The sequence below is a fragment of the Dermacentor silvarum genome, chromosome 7 (genome assembly GCF_013339745.2).
Source record: "Dermacentor silvarum isolate Dsil-2018 chromosome 7, BIME_Dsil_1.4, whole genome shotgun sequence".
Classification (NCBI taxonomy): Eukaryota; Metazoa; Arthropoda; class Arachnida; order Ixodida; family Ixodidae; genus Dermacentor; species Dermacentor silvarum.
The window spans coordinates 186,870,909-186,888,836 of record NC_051160.1 but is presented as its reverse complement, the minus strand read 5'-3'; the positions used below and the strand labels follow the sequence as shown (position 1 = coordinate 186,888,836).

The window sequence follows — 17,928 nt, the reverse complement described above, 5'->3', positions numbered from 1 at the left end:
TTTTTTTCCCTGTACACGTTTTTGGTTAAGCTGCTGCATAATTGATATGTTACCTGCAGCCGGCTTTTTCTGGTTTCGGCTTCGGCAACACTGTAGACATGTTGTTGCCTGGTCTTGGGTGGGGGGTGTAAGCCTGCTGCTAGAAGCGCTAGTTAGTTCTTTAATTGCTGCTCGGAGGGCTTAAGATCAGCGTTTTTGTTCAACCTGGTCTCGCTGAATAAAACGGCTAGCGGTGGGTTGCCGATGGTCCTTGCTTGACATGCAAAGCACAATTGGATAATTCATGGTCAGCGACGAATGCCTGTCACGGTGACGACGCCGAGATTAGGCAGAGGCGCAGCTCATGACATGCCGATTATACCTGACACGCGGAGGTGCGAGTAGAGCCGGCTGGCACTTAGCAAACGTAGAGGGTGCGTGACGACGACATTAGCACCCAAGAGTACACAAAGCTGACCTAAAGAAGAGGCAATATCTGTGCTTCGTCACGTACATCCCATGCAGTCGTCCTGACAGCAATAGCTAAGAGGTCCCTGACTGCCGCTGTCTGCTGATGTGCATGTGCCGGGCGTGTAATCGGCACTGAAAGCGTGAACGCAGTACGCATTATTCACCACGTGCACATTTAGCATGGTAACTGCCTTTGACAACCCGTTTCGGAGACCGTTGCCAATTGACCATCGTGAAAAGCTTCTGTGAGAAGGAATTTACTAAACAGAGCCTAAAGGGCCGGTTGACAGCTTTCATTGATGTATGACCCGCCGCTACTACGCTATCGATTTTTCGTATAGGTACGAGCGAAGAAGGGGTCACAGCAAAGGCCAATTTCTTCGGCTTGCAGGTTCTACATGCTTGTTAGGATTTCATTGAACCCATTATGCTAGGCGCTGGGGCTTTGCGCGGGAGCACGCATGCTATGCATCTGTCACCCTCCCCCTCTTTTTTTGGAGCGTTCTTTTTATTTGTATATTGTTTTGAGGGAGAGGGAGAAAGACACCGTAAAGGGTAGTGGAGAAAAGGGGGCTTGCAAGAAGTGCAATACTGGAAGTGCCGGCGAATAAGGTGATCCTAGTACAGCATTTGTGATTGGTGCGTCGGCGGACCACTGAAAGCCACTCGGTGGCGTTTGGATGGTAAATGCTTGGGGCGGGGCACCGAATGGTTTAAAACGTGGCCCCGTTGCCCCGACCAAGCGTTCTGGACAAACTACGGTGCTATGCACCATCGGCTCTGCCGATATAGGGTCGCCCTATGCGTACCAGTTCCGCCTTGAATGTGTACTTGTATTTGTAAATTCTTGTAAATATTGTAAATAGAAAGTGTTTTTTTCGTCATCTCTGTCTAATTCAATCTCGGAAGAAGCACCCAGCGGGCCCGTCGCCGCTATTCGTAGCGGCAGTATACACCCTCTACTTGCGCAGACCGGATCTGGCGGTGCGTCTCTGACGCCCAAGTAGAGGAGCTGTACAGAAGAACCTGGACTTTACTCCGCCTTCTGAAGCCAAGCGCGAAGCTGAAGCCGTGTCACCTCCGACGACCAGATAAAGATGTCGTCGGCGTAGATAGAGAGTCGAACGGATCTTGGCAGGTTCTCGATTAGTCCAATGAGGCTCAGATTAAAGAATGTGAACATGTACAATGACTAATGCCAAAGCCATCAAGAACGACGGCTATATACAGTGGTGCTATAAAGGGGTACAAAGTTGCGCGTCCATGCAGTGGCATTACGAAAACACATTTACCAAAAGCGTGCGATTGGTTGCTGCTGCCAGGAGAGTATTTGACCACAAAGACGGCCGATGCACCCTCACCTGGCCGCAGGGCACCTGCACTGTGACCTCCACTAATCTTTATTGTATAACACATACAATTTTGTCCCTGTCACTGTTGGTTTCTTTGATGCCAAAAGCTGTGCACCTGCATTTCTAACCGGCATTCATCCCTGCTTGTCTATTTTCATTTATATTGTGACATGTGATTGTGCGGCCAAAGCGCCTGTAAATTCGTGTTATTGCATTTTTTTTAAATTTTACTGTGTTCTGCTGTTTTTTTGAACTATATATATATATATATATATATATATATATATATATATATATATATATATATTGTAAGGAAGAAGAAGTACGCCGTGCAGAGCTCCGCAGCCGGATTGCCAGCGCTACTGAAGTGGGGCTCGGGCTCGACGCTGTTCCTGGTGCGCCTGGCTAAGCCTACGCAGTTGTGTCTTCCTGTCGGCGTCCTTCGTGTCGTCCACAGCCGTGCCAGACTTCTTTGTCATATTTGGTGGAGGTTTGCTGGGTCTTCTGTCATCCTGGAATTGCGCAGCCGGATTCTCCCTGCTACCATGACCTCCGCAAGCGCCACGAGCTTACCACCAGCTGCTCCCCAGTCCTCCGTATGCCCCGGCACACTCCGTCAGCGGGACCCTCCCATCTTTAGCGGCAGTGATGACCACGACGTTGATGACTGGCTGTCATCATACGAACGCGTGAGTCGCAGCAACAAATGGGATGACATCACGAAATTGACCACCGTCCCATTTTACCTCACCGGAATTGCCCACTTGTGGTTTCGAAACCACGAAAGCGAAGTCTCAAGCTGGACCGTGTTCAAGACGAAGTTCAGCGAGGTCTTCGGCCGTCCTGCTGTTCAAAAGCTTCGTGCCGAACAGCGTCTGCAGTCGCGCGCTCAGCAGCCTGGTGAGACCTTTACCAGCTACATTGAAGATGTCATCGATCTCTGCAAACGCGTCGATGCATCCATGCCTGAGGGCAATAAAATCAAACAAATACTGAAGGGCATCGACGAGGACGCGTTTCAAATGCTGATCTCAAAGAACCCCTCTACGGTTGCCCAAGTCATTGAACTATGCCAAAGCTATGACGAGCTACGCCGTCAACGCCTCCTCACCCGCCGCCCTAATCCCCATCAGGAATCGTTGTCCGGCTTGACCTCCCCTTTTCCAGATTCCACCCTCCTCTCGCAGATCAAGGCATTCGTCCGGGAAGAAGTTGCTCGCCAGCTCTCCCTTATCTCCAACAACCCGCCGGAGTCAAGTTCGTCCCTTAGTCCGACCCTACGACACGTTATAGAAGAACAAGTGTCCGAAGTTCTTCCTCTGGAGCGGGCGCCTCAACTCACCACCCCATTGACTTACGCCGACGCCGTCGCACGACCACGCCCACCGACGTTCCGGGCTCCGCCTCCGATGCCTAGCCCTGTTTTTACCTCCACGCCCTCACGACCTCCGGTGCATCGAGTAAATCCTTGGCGCACAGCGGACAATCGGCCCATCTGCTATTCGTGTGGTATTGCCGGACACGTTGCACGCCTGTGCCGCCGCCGTCCACTTCATCCACGTGACGACCCACGCACAGCAGCGTACGACCATTCATTGTCTTACGCTCCAGACCGCGATTTACCCCTTCCCCGCCCAAGCCATCGCCCAGTTTCTGACCGCCGTTCTCCTTCTCCTCGTCGTCGCTCGCTCTCCCCGATGCGTCGACGTCCCTCTACCGCTGACACGGAAAACTAAGTGGCGCAGTTCCCGAGGCAAGAACTGCGTCATCGTCGCAACGCTCAAGCCCTCTTCTTTCGCCGCCCAACGTTATTGATGTCGCTGTTGAAGGTGTCTCTGTGCTTGCCCTCATTGACACAGGTGCCGCCATATCTGTGATTGCCGAAAAACTATGCCGCTCAATACGAAAAGTCACGACGCCTTTCTTCGGTCCATTACTCCGCACGGCCACAGCACAGCACGTCCAGCCAGTGGCTGCGTGCACCGCCAGACTTGAAATTCAAGGAGTGCTCTACTTCGTCGAGTTCGTCGTTCTTCCCCACTGTTCCCACGATATTATTTTAGGTTGGGATTTTCTCTCCCGTCACCAAGCTGTTATTGATTGCTCCCGTGCAGAAGTCGCCTTCTCTTCGCTTGGAAATGCCATATCTGACGACGTTTCGCTTTCCCGCACCAAGTTGTCCCTCACTGACGACCTCCAGATACCTCCGCACGCATCCGTTCTGGCACCTGTGTCCTGTTCCGTTGCCTGCGACTCTACCGTACTCTTCACACCTTCCACTGCTTTCGTTCATCGCCACATCTCACCACTGCCAACCGCGCTGCTTGGCCTTCAAGCAGGCGCGACTCACCTTCCTGTATACAACCACTTCCCATTCCCGATTACGTTGCTTCGCGGTGAATCTCTCGGCACTGTGGAGCCTTACGACACCATTACCACGTTGGAACTTCTTGGATCGTCCGAGGTCAACACCCTCTCCGGTAGTCCCGCACCTGCCACATCGCCTGAAGACGTTTTCAGCCACGTCATCGACAGCGCCTTAAACCCCAAGCAACGCCATGACCTTCTCCGTCTCCTCGAGAAATTTCGCCCTGCTTTTGACAGCCATAGCACTTCCCTGGGTCGAACGACGACTGTATGTCACCGGATTGACACTGGTGCTCACTCACCGCTACGGCAGCGACCATACCGCGTATCGTCGACAGAACGACGCGTCATTGATGAGCAAGTAGGTGAAATGCTGCAGCGTGGTGTCATTGAACCGTCCGACAGTCCATGGGCATCGCCAGTTGTTTTGGTTAAAAAGAAGGATGGCTCGATCCGCTTTTGCGTGGATTACCGTCGCCTAAACAAAATAACTCGAAAGGATGTTTATCCATTGCCGCGGATCGATGACGCCTTAGACTGCTTACAAGGCGCAGAGTTCTTTTCCTCCCTCGATCTACGCTCTGGTTATTGGCAAGTGCCTATGGCTGCAGACGATAAGCCTAAAACTGCTTTCATCACACCAGATGGCTTATACGAATTTCGTGTGATGCCATTCGGCCTTTGCAACGCACCCGCCACTTTTGAGCGGATGATGGATACTATTCTTCGAGGCCTCAAATGGAACACGTGCTTGTGTTATTTGGATGATGTAGTAGTGTTTGCACCAGATTTTCCTACTCACCTTCATCGCTTGGAGCAGGTTTTACGCTGTCTCAGTGACGCTGGCCTCCAACTCAATCTGAAAAAATGTCACTTTGGGGCACGAAAGCTGACAATTCTCGGACATGTCGTATCGAAGGATGGCGTTCTCCCCGATGCCACAAAGCTCCGTGCTGTTAAAGAATTCCCAAGGCCGACGACTCTAAAAGACTTGCGTAGTTTCATTGGCCTCTGCTCGTACTTCCGCCGCTTCATTCGAAATTTCGCTTCGATTATGGCACCGCTGACAGAGCTTCTTCGGGGAGACCCCAATCTTTCCGCATGGTCACCGCCTTGCGACGAGGCCTTCGCGACGCTACGGCGCCTGCTTACAACACCACCGATACTGCGCCATTTCGATCCCACTGCTCCCACGGAAATCCATACGGATGCTAGCGGCGTTGGTCTTGGCGCTGTGCTCGCCCAGCGAAAGCCCGGCTACCAGGAATATGTTGTTGCTTACGCGAGCCGCACTCTCACCAAAGCTGAGGCGAATTATTCAGTCACTGAAAAAGAATGCCTAGCGATCATCTGGGCCATTACAAAGTTTCGCCCATACCTGTACGGCCGGTCCTTCGATGTCGTTACCGATCACCACGCACTTTGCTGGTTGTCGTCCCTCAAGGATCCCTGCGGCCGCCTTGCCCGGTGGGCACTGAGGCTCCAAGAGTACGACATCCGTGTTGTCTACCGCTCCGGCAAGAAGCACGCCGATGCCGATGCTCTTTCGCGCTCGCCTGTCCACGCCGAAATTGTCAGTGTCTCCGTTCTAGATGACCCAGTTCCCCCATTCGCTTCTGTCGACATGGCTTTGGAGCAGCGCAAGGACTCCTGGATTTCATCTTTGATAGATTACATCTCTGATTCACCTGCACGCCCACCATCCCGAGCGCTCCGCCGACAAGCTTCGCACTTCGCCATCCGCGACGGAATCGTCTATCGCCGTAACTACAGTTCCGACGGCCGCAAATGGCTGCTTGTCATACCCCGGCAGCTCCGCACTGATGTATGCGCCGCTTTCCACGCCGACCCTCAGTGTGCACACGCTGGTCTCTTCAAGACCTACACCAGACTACGTCATAGGTTTTATTGGCGCGGTATGTACACATTTGTGCAAAAGTACATTCGCTCTTGCACAGAATGTCAACGCCGCAAGCCTGATCCTTGCCGCTCTTCTGGACCAATGCAACCTTTACCGTGCCCTTCGCGACCCTTTGACCGCGTTGGAATAGACCTATACGGGCCTCTGCCATACACAGCTGCTGGCAATCGCTGGGTCATTGTAGCCATAGACCACCTCACGAGGTATGCAGAAACGGCCGCTCTACCAGCCGCGACAGCTCGTGACGTTGCCTCCTTCCTGCTTCAACGCTTCGTTCTCCGTCACGGCGCCCCCCGCGAACTCCTGAGCGACCGAGGTCGCGTCTTTCTCGCCGATGTCATTCAAGAACTTCTCACTGAATGCCGCATTATTCATCGCTGTACCACCGCATATCACCCGCAAACAAATGGATTGACAGAGCGGTTTAACCGAACTCTTGGCGACATGCTTTCGATGTATGTCGCCTCCAACCACACAAACTGGGACCTCATCCTTCCCTATGTCACGTACGCCTACAATACGGCACCCCAGGCAACGACGGGCTTTTCTCCCTTCTTTCTTCTATACGGCCGAGAACCGTCATTTCCGATTGACACTATTCTTCCTTACCGTCCCGACTTATCAGAGGGTACACCGGTTTCCGAAGCCGCCCGGTATGCAGAAGAATGTCGGCAACTAGCTCGCTCTCTAACAACGCAAGAACAAGCGCTACAGAAATTTCGTCATGACGACGGGCGCCCCCACAACCAGTTTTCGCCTGACGCTCTCGTTTGGTTGTGGGTGCCTCCTACTTCGACACCAGGTGTCTCCTCCAAGTTTGTATCCCGATACCATGGACCCTACCGGGTTCTACAGCAAACTTCTCCGGTGAACTACGTCATCGAACCTCTGACGCCCCCTACGGACCTGCGTCGCCGAAGCCGCGAAACTGTCCATGTCGATCGGCTCAAGCCGTATCACGAGCCCTTCGTCCTTACGACGCCTTAGGCCTCCTGTGCGGCTCCGTCTTCAGCGAGGGGGGAAGATGTAAGGAAGAAGAAGTACGCCGTGCAGAGCTCCGCAGCCGGATTGCCAGCGCTACTGAAGTGGGGCTCGGGCTCGACGCTGTTCCTGGTGCGCCTGGCTAAGCCTACGCAGTTGTGTCTTCCTGTCGGCGTCCTTCGTGTCGTCCACAGCCGTGCCAGACTTCTTTGTCATAATATATATATATATATATATATATATACATATATATATATACCTGCATTTTGTAGCAGTTATATAACACATAGGGCATGTTGGTGAAGTACTCTGCATATTTCCGCAGTATTCATTCGAAATTATGTTGATGTTTCGTACTTCATCCTTGTAATTTAATTTTTCATTCGTATTATATTTTATTTTTCACACACAGATATACATTGTATAAAAAGCGCCTGCCCGCAAACAACAAGGATACCACGTGTGCAAAGAATACGATTGATCGCAGTTCATTCAACTCAGAGTTCAGTGGAGGTCACAGTGACGGCGTCCTACGGCCAGGTGAGGGTGTATTGACCATCTTTGTCGTCTAATATTCTGCTGGCAGCAGCGACCTTTCGCATGCCTTTTCTTATATGTTTTCACAATGCTACTGTATGTACGCACAATTTGGTAACCCTTTATAGCACCACTCTATATGCCCGTCATTTTTGATGACTTTGACATGAGTCGTTGTACGTGTTGACATTCACAATGCCACTAAATCCTTTAGTTACGCCCGAATAGTTCGCGTTAATTTGTTTTCATAATGCCACTGTATGTACGTGCAACTTTGTACCCCTTGATAGCACCACTGTATATGCCCGTCAGCTTTGATGACTTTGACAGGAGTCAATGTCACTAAATCTGCGCGTGCCTGTGGTCATAGGCTGCCCATGTTTTACGAGCTTGTGTTCACTGCTTTGTTGAATTCACGTTTTTTTTTGTAAAATAATGCCACTCGGTATACTCGCAAGTTTCCATTCACGCTTTTGCTGTATTCTTTTTTAATTGTTTATATTTTTGTATGTTTACATTACATATTTTTTTCACTGTTACGGAGAAAATGAATAAATTGAGCTCTCTGAGCGTGCATTCGCACTCGTGATGAAAGCCAGACCCCAGCTGAAACGTCAGTAAAGTCCTGGTTTATGTTGTTCGTACTTGCTTTAATTTTTGAACTATATATATATATATATATATATATAGAGAGAGAGAGAGAGAGAGAAAGACAGAGAGCGATAGATAGATGGGTAGATAGATAGATAATACTGTCACAGTGGCAAATGGTCACCAAGAAATGGTTCGCATTTCAAACAACACAGTCACCATTATTTTTTAAAGCATGAAATGGGTTCTTAATATTTCCATTTCACACTTCGTCTCATTTCCCCGGAATGCAGCGTGCGTATTGCCTCAGGTCGCCTACGGTGCAACTGTAGATTTACAGCTCTGCATCTGGTGCCACCGGGTGAATATTTTAAAGTTCAATGCCTATATATGTCCGAGAAAAGAATTCAGCACTATAATAGAAAACTGACGTATGAAGGTAAATACGTTATAGCACTCTTCAGAAGTGGTACCAGGGATAGTCACACCTAAACTTTCGTAAATGTTTAAACAATTATGATAGCTTCTATTCGGTCCAGTGAACGGAAGGTCACTGACATTATACATAAAAAAGTTGCTCAGATCAGCCATCTGCTTCGCCCCAATGTAACCCTAACTGAAAACTGATGAATATTATAAAGAGCTACCACAGCTGTCTTTAGAAAGCAAGTTCAACGAATTGTTTGTCTTTATAAAAAGCGCTTTTTTGAGATTATTCGGAACTTTCTGAAGCTAAACGTTTCATTTATATGTAATAGTAGGTGTAATATAAACAAAGTAAATAATTATAGTTGTGGTCCAAGCGCCAAACCTTGAAAGTGTTGCGTAAATAGCTGTAACGTTCAAGATCGTGATATGGCGTTCTAATTATGCGACGTCACATGCTGGGCATCATGAAACATAAGCAACATGCAAAACAGCCCGCGGGGCAGTTTCGGCTGCATTGCAGATAAGGCATCTCACAACCCTTGCGTGACGAAGTACATCGTCACCGGCATACAGGCGTCGCATCTGAATAGTCTACGAAAAGAGACAGAAGGAAAAAAATAGGCTCTTGTGGCTTGAAGTACGCTGCTCGTTCCAAAGAAACCATTTTGCGCTACGCGTATCGTATGCACACAGCTGAACAGCAGGACTACCAATTTTCCTGTACACAACCCTCAGTACAGCAGCAAAATGAAACACAAATTTTTCTGCTGACATTTTCGCAATTTGCGTTTGTTTTAGGCAGGCGTTTATTTGAACAGGTTTAATGATTTTATAAAGCTACATGCGTCACGCTATGATTAGGGCCCATCTTTTATATACGTCACATAACAGCTATTGTCCTAGCATTCTTACACAAACGGTGCCCTTACAAAACCGGGGTCCTCGGTTCCCCTTCTTTTCCTCCAATACATGACAACCGGCTATTTATTTATTCTAGCCTGTCAGTTACTTTTTGCAGTCTAATTATGGAGCAGTTTTATCGTTTTTGCTACAGCCAGTGTTGTCGTTTTTATAACAGGCCTTTTATTCTGACTAGGGCACACAAATACCTCATTATAACTAAGGTGGGCACGGCGGACCCAAAGCTGCCATGTCGCTAAACGGATCGCTTCTCTGCTTGGTGCACGTTTTCTTGGCTTCGCTGCTTCTGGATGCGCACGCCCACTTGATGCGTCCTGCGACGGCAACAACCAGCTAATGAGCAAAGGCCCCTCGGTCCGTCCCAACGCTGTCATCATCTGACGACGCAATTCTACTGGCCTTTCCTTTCAAGCATCTCAGTGTGAGGTCATCGCTTGGCGCCGCTATAACAAAGACCGGCATGATTTCGTCTTTTGTGGGCACGGCGGACCCACAGCTGCCATGTTGCTAAACGGAACGCTTCTCTGCTTGGTGCAGGTTAGTACCCATTCTAGTTCGACACGTAGTGATTGTCGAGGTTTAGTGGTCCTGCCGTGCCCACGGCGTTGTTTTGTAATAGCGTATGACTGTTTTGTTGTTTGCAAACTACTAATTTGCGGTGATGTCGAGGAAAACCCAGGACCTACCCAGAAGGAACTGTGCGAGCAGCACTTGAAGGTCAGACAGAAATTCGTAAGGAACTACTAGAAATAAAAACTGAATTTCCTGAACTGAAAGAACAAATGCACGACTTCAGGCGTACTGTGGAAAATATGGCATCCGAACGCTCAGCACAGCATGAAAACCAGATCAATTGCAGGCCGCACTGAAATCGTTTGAATAGGTCATGTCTTTTCAAACTAAAAAGCTAACAGACTTTGAAGACCATAGTAGATGGTCTAATCTAATTATCCATGGTATTCAGCAGAGTCAGATGTGGAACTAAAGAACAAGGTTGTGAGGGGTATTTTTCAAGACAAACTCGATGTTAAATGCGAATCTGTAGGGTGTATCCATCGACTTGGCAAGCAAGCGGGGAAGCGGCCTGTAATAATGTACCTGCGATACTTTACGAAAAAAAAAACAAATATTGAAAAAAGCAACCAAACTCAACGGCTGGAATATCTTTATTAAGGATGATTATTCCAAATCGACGTTAAGAAAACGCAGCCTGCTCTGGAACACCGCAAAGGCCGAGATGGAAGAAGGCAAAAGAATCAACCTCATACACGATAAACTAAAGATTGATAAAGATATGTACTTTTGGGACGATGCGCAAAACAGGCGGGTGAAAATGACCAAGTTCATAAACAGCATTCCTCAACAGCCGAAAAACTGTTGTGACGTGCCTGCGCACGAGAAGCAACTTCGTCTCCTTAATTTGTATGCCCGCAGTGTTACGAATAAAGCCGAACCCCTCGAAATTCCACTGCTGCAGTACGATCCTCACATTACCGTAATAACTGAAACTTGGTTACATGAACGTGCGAATGATGACGACATTTTTCCGCCTTCCTATACGGCTTTTCGTAAGCACAGACAATCATGGGGAGGTGGTGTGGCCGTTCTGATCAAAAAAAAATTTGACGTTGTATTACTAGAGGATGTACCGGAACATTAATGTATCTGCATTAAAGTAACACTGCGGGGCCACTCGTTCATCTTATAGGCATTATATACACCACCTGACTCCACTCTTGACTACTTACTAAAATTAAAGGAACATATGTCTAAATATCAGGACAACAAAGTTCTTTTGGTTGGCGATTTTAATATGCCTGGAGTAGACTGGGAACGTTTTGAGACTTTTTCAAACAATACCTGTCATGCAAATGCAGTGTTTGACATAATGCTCACACATAATTTGACACAATTAGTTCATGAACCCACGCGTTACCAAGGTGCCTCTACATCTGTTTTAGATTTGGTATTCGTTCCGCGTGATTTTCGCACATCCACCGTTGTAATTGATCAAGGGCTGTCTGATCACTACCTTGTCTCAGTTTCTATTCCCCTGGTGCCACTTTCGCAGACTATGAACCCGTCCTTTCATCATGTGAAATACTATACACGTGCCCATGATGTACGCATTATCGACCACCTAGAAAATTGTCTTGTAGTGTTTGTTGATACGGATGTTTGCCGTTTGTGGGACCAATTTAAACGCATATGCTTTTACTCCATCGAAAACTTTATACCGTCTAAACGTAAAAAGGTGCATAAACATACGCCCTGGATGACGAGAGGTATCATTTATCTTAAGCGTAAAGCGAAAAGATTAAAGAAAAAGCACGCTGACCCCAAACTTATATCTGACACTCTAAATAGCCTTGCAGATGCGGTGCATAGCTCGAAAGAATACTACTTCAACACGTCACTCGCAAACTTCACAAAAAATGATCCAAAGAAATTTTGGAACTATATCAGCGAAAAAAAGAAACCCATATCACAAGTTTTTGTCGATGGTTCAATGGTATCTGATCAGACCGCCATTGCTCAACACTTCAATGACTATTTCTATAGTGTATTTTCTGCCCCTACTGCTTCTCTACCCACCAAAACGGTGGACCATGCTGTTATTGTTAACTTCATTTCTTATCCTGGTGTCGTTGTTATGTTGCTTAACTCGAAGACTATAACTTCCTGCGGGCCCGACAATATCCCTAACATATATCTTCGTCGTTTTGCCGAGTCTGTTGCAAAATACTTAGTTACTATTCTTCGTGTCTCTCTGTTATCAGCCGAATTACCAGATGACTGGAAGTCAGCCCGTGTTGTGCCGATACTCAAGAAAGACGACCGTCTATTCCCAGCTAGCACAAAAGAGATATAATCATTCTTATTCATGGATATTTCGCTTTGACCGTCAGAAATCTAGATTGAAGAAGTCAACATCGAGAAGGATTCAACTGGGATGGAAAAATCTTGCTATAAGGCGGATTTTAGAAGACGTTTAAAATCGCTTGTTCTAGCAGCCTACAATTATTGATTTTTTTGTTGTTGTTTTCTTTGTTCTGCTTTTTGGCGGGAAAAACGGACGTTGGTTTTTGTTTTTGCTTCGCCCTGTTAGAAGAGAGTGCAATCAACCGAGGCGCGGGTGCTTGCCTTGTGGTGAGTGAGCACTGAAGGGGCAGCCGCTTGCTCTTTATGCTCATAATGAAGTCCACAATAAAGAAGAAAAGTCACGCTGACCTTTGAGACCGTCAGAAGAGGCGTAGAGTTAATGACGAACTGATATCTGCCAGTCCTGTTGCCACGAGTACCGTCCAATAAGTATCATGGTAGGTTAATGAAAGTAGTAACCATGCTTCTAGTGAAGTATTCTCGCCACATGAGGATGCTCAATCCAAGGACAGTTTTCACGAAAGTGACCTTGCCTTGAAAGGAGAGAATGTAGAAGCACATAGGCAAGACATAGGCAGCACATAGCAAGCAAATAGGCTAGAGAATATTTTGTTCCACAAAACGACCCTCCTATGAGCGCGGGCATCGAAAATGGAGGTACTTCGGACTATGCATGATCATCTGCAGAAAATCAGGCAAGTCTTTGTCCAAGTAAATGTGTGAAATTTCAAGGATGGCTTGCATCATAGGTTACAAGTCATCGAATTCCGCTTGTCGCCGAACTTCTCCGGAAACTAAGCACCACTTTCGACGTTGATTTTGTCATCGACGCGAGGACATTGTTGAACAGTCCTCGATACACTTCAACGCGATTTGTCCCTCCTGGCGAATATTGCCATTTTTCTTTGAAGGAAAATTTAGAACGCATGATTACTGTGTTCCTGAGTGGCTGTCGAGGGTAGATCCCTTGACAACGCTCAGAGAATTTTAAATGACAATGTCAGCCAAGTTTGACTGACGGTTCAAACTGTAAAATGTTTTGATATTGTAATTGTCGCAGTTTTCGTTTTGTCTGTTTGGTTAACCTGTTTTACTTTGACCGAAAGGAAGAAAAAGACACCGTAGTCTAGTTGCTAGAGAACCGGCTGCTGTGCCCCACGGCAGAGGTTCGATTCCATTATAGGTTGCACATCACTTTTTTGTATTATAAAGCGAGTTAGGAACCTACCTACCTACCGCAAAGTGCCAAGAATGAGGCATTAAAAAGTTCAAGTTTTGTTGTTTCAAATTATCTTTGTAAGGTGGCGCTAGCATTATGGTAGCAGCCGCATTTTGTATTTTCTTAGTTAAATTAGCTAGCATTTCTGTGCTTCAGGTACCGAGTACGAAGCCACACTGAGTATTTTTCTGCATTGCAGCAGCGTGTGTCGCAAGAGGATGCAGCGCCGCGACGTATCATAGCGGCTACCTGACAAAGCGAGGAGTGGCGCGACGGCTCATCGGCGTCATCGCTTGCGCCGACGCAGTCTGAGCAGCCGAGCGGACTGCGCTCTCCGCGCAGCTTCCCTCCAGATTGCGTAACTTTTGAACCCGCCGTTACATTCACCGTTATTTTTGTCAGGACCAGCCGTTAAGTTCCTGACGCGTATTCGTTCATGAACTGCGGAGCGCCAGACTGCCTTCCGCATCTTCTTTGCTCACGTAAGTAGTCACTGCCACTTTGACACCTGTCGTGTTTAATTATTTACGGTTTTCAGGCGGGAGTTTTAGGTGGAAGTTTTAGGCGGTAATGAAGTTTTTCAATGAAAGCGCCTTGATTTTAACTGGAATCTCTAATATTGTTTAAGAGGCATTTTTACGTCTGCGTACGTTTCTTTTATTGTGTGCGTATTCAGGTTTGCCAAAGCTGTCTAAAATTACCTCTGTGACGTTTCGTTGACCATTGATCGTTAGGATGACGATGACATTCCCGTTTGGCGCAGAATGATCAGACCTGCTACGATCTTCGTGTAACCACAGCATTCTTCCGTCAACGCTCTTGTGCGAGATCACTCGTGTGTTTTTCCGAGCGTGGAAGATACCCGCGAATACACGCAAAACTGCCGAACGACTGGCCCCTCGAGGCAGTTTGCGTGTATTGGCAGGCATCTTTCACACTTGGAAAAACACTTTATGTAGCTCATATTGAGAAACAGAAAGCGGTATCAGGGGTTTTCATGTTGCTTTACAATCTTCTCATTGACACTTTTCATCTAACTATAGTAATTGAGAAGTTAATTAATTAATTAGAACTAATTATCTAACTAGGCGGAATGCAAAAAATAAACTGAGTATCTCGAACATTACCTTGGTTCTGTCCTGGTACGTGGCAATTGGATATTTTTAAAGTTTGGCTAAAGTTAAATGAAACACCCTGTATGTAGTGCACTGTTGCCTTGTTTTTTGTAACATAATCCGACAGTGTAGCTATTTACAGCATTTTTTTTAGGATACCTAACATTTTTTGGCTTCAGTCATGCAACAAATAAATTTTGAGGTCGCACTGGCGTTTTATTTTTGCAAGTCTGTGCAGTAACAAAAATCTGTAAAAAAAAGAAAAATTCCAATATACAGTTGTAATAGGCACTACTGTTACATTATAAACATAGATACTCCGAGTTTATCAGTATAACAATAAAGATTTTTTTTTGTAACTTACTATGCAGGCACATACCTACGTGTAAGAGAGAAGGCGCGTGAGGGTGAAGACACCGATCATGTACCCTCTACAGGTGCCGAAAGGGGCAGACGAAAACGCCGCCGCCCAAAGGGCCACCACGAAACTCCTGAACTCCAAGAACCCAGGTAACTGTTATTTCATATTAAAGTCGTACGAATTAAATTTTCAGCGTGACACATATACAGTCGTTTCTCGATAATTCGAACTCGAAGGAGCCCGAAAGTTTCTTCGAATTAAAGGAAGGACTTATTTCTGAAGTATTCGTGCACCACAGCACGACGTACGAATGGAGTCGTTATATATCACGGCGCCCAAGCAGATGGCGAGTAGGGGCCACAAGACTGCCCACGTCGGCCAACGCTCGCAGAAAACGATGCTGTAGGGAGCGGGCGGCGCCAGCACGGCGGCGCCGGGCGAGCGCGGACACGTCGAAGGTGAGGGAGGAGGGCGTCAGGGAAGCGATTTGGCTTCAGCAGAGGTGACCCCGTCGCTTCGGTGGCTCCCCTCACTCTCCCTCTCAACTCCCTCGTAGCTCCCCCACCTTCGACTGTCTCCATGCGCGCCCGCCGCCGGCCCGGCGCCAGCTTGACCCTCTCTCTTTGTTTCCTGCCGTTGAAGCGAGCGTTGGCCAGTTGTGAGCAGTTTCGTTGGCCGGACTGGGCCTCCGTCGTTGCTTCCCTCTGCGTCGCAGCCGCAGCGTTGAGACATCGACTCGAACACGCGTGTTACGGCGCGACGACGTAACGGCGACCTTGCCATTTGAGAGAGATAAATTTACGCCGTGGTTCTTTTTCTTTTATTGCGATAGAAATTATATGGGCACTCCAAGCGCATTTTTGCCGCCGTCGTCGTCGCCGCGTGCCATGTGTGGGTTTTAGTGTGTGGGCTCATTTCGGTGTAAGCAATAAATTGCATAAGCAAGCACTCTAGATCATAATTGATTTATAAACTGCACGAGCTTAACTTTTACCCCATTGCGTAACTATAAATGTCACCAAGGTCAAAGTTAGTGAAACTGGGTGGAAAATTACGGCTTATGTTCCCACCTTGTGTGTGGATGATTCACTATTTTTGTAAAAAAATTCTTTACAAGTGCTTGGCAATGTTATTGTGTGGAGGTTTTCAAACAGGCAAGTCATAGGCGTGCAACATTTTAATGGTTTAATTACAAGCAACTGAAGTTCTTACTGTATATGCTTGAAGCAGCCGTGCTGCAAATAGTCGCTGTTACTCAAGGTTGCACTCGTCTGCTGTCTTTTACTTTAAGGAATCGCAATATATTTGCTCAATTTGAAGTATGCGATGTGTTTGATAGACTGGTGTTTAGGTATATGCTCAAGCCTGCGCCATTTCTGAATTGGCTATGTGATCTGTGGCAAATAAAATTGGGGTGGTGTAACAATGCTGTCACACTGAAGCTGTGCCTTTGCAGAGCCGCACTTACCTCTTTTCTCGTACAACATTATCAGGAATGCATTATCTATTCCTTTCTTTGAATGCTAATTGGCACCTACTTCGCACATGTTTAGGAGGCTGCTGTCATCTACCAGTCGCCAACTAGTCAAGACAACAGCCTCCTGAAAGCTAGCAAAATAGCCGACACTTACACTGGTTGGCGATTGTACATGCAACACCTTCAGTTAGGTGTAAAGTATGTTTTCAAGGCAACAGAAGGGAATTTCACTTGTGATCGGTTAATGTTAGAACCATGTTAATAAAGGTGGAATGCTCGAAAACTGTGTGCTTGGACCAATATATTGTAGTGCTGCCCATTGCCAAGATATATTGCAGTGCTTATTGCCAATGCATTGAAAAACTATACGTTCACTAAGAAAAGTGTGCTTCAATTAACATACGTTTTACACATGCCTAATGTTTTTGCAGTAAGAAGACCTGCTGAATTAAGGAGCTACAGCCCAGCAGCCTGTTCGAAACCAGGTTTATCAAGGTCGATACCTGTAATGGACGTTACTCGGAGGCACTCATATTTAATGTTGATTGCTAGCTTGTCTAGTCGTGTTTACTTTTTGCAATAAAAAATGTTATTGCTGTATGTGTTTCGTGTATTGCACAAGCGCAAACCTGCATGCCGCCGGCCGGCGAAACGCCGCAGGGGCATGGGGAGAGGGAAGGAAAGGGAGACGAGGGGGGCGCTAGAGGGGAGGGTGAAAGAAAACGGATGTGAAAATCCTGATTGTAACAGGATTCAATCTGTATTTTTGAAATGCTTCTAATGGTCTTACAAAATCCCATTTCAAGACAGGATTTTTCGAAACTACTTTAAGCAGGATTCTAGAACTTCTTGCAATAGTCATATCCGCCGGACATTAGCAACGATATACGACCGTTTATCACCTTCTAAACGGACTGCACGGATTTTTTAGTGCGTCTTTCAGACGTTCATTTAGTCTTGGCGAATCGGTATGGAAGCAGTTTTCTATCGCTTTTGTGCTAGCTGGGTAATGTCGACGTAGACGACTGGTTGAACTGGTATGAGCGCGTCAGTGCCTCCAACCACTGGGATCCGACATAGAGGCTGGCAAACCTTGTATTCCACATGCAAGGCACAGCTCGCGTGTGGTACTACACGTACGAAGCGGAGCTTACAAGCTGGGACCTTTGCAAGCAGACGTTTCGGGATCTTTTCGGTCAGCCAGAAGGTCGTCAGTGCGCCACGAAACAAGAACTCTCCTCTTGAGTGCAGGCCACTACCAAATCCTACATCACTTATATTCCTGATATTCTGGCCCTTTATCAGAAGGTTAATGACAAGATGT

At 47.2% G+C, this 17,928-nt stretch overlaps 1 long non-coding RNA gene across 1 annotated transcript; it reads left to right on the top strand.

Moving 5' to 3' along the window:
* Positions 1-15,147: 15,147 nt before the first annotated feature.
* On the top strand, positions 15,148-17,204 carry LOC125946598 (uncharacterized). The gene is made up of 2 exons (XR_007467687.1): positions 15,148-15,276; positions 17,036-17,204. It is a non-coding gene; the product is annotated as an uncharacterized LOC125946598 (long non-coding RNA).
* Positions 17,205-17,928: the final 724 nt, after the last annotated feature.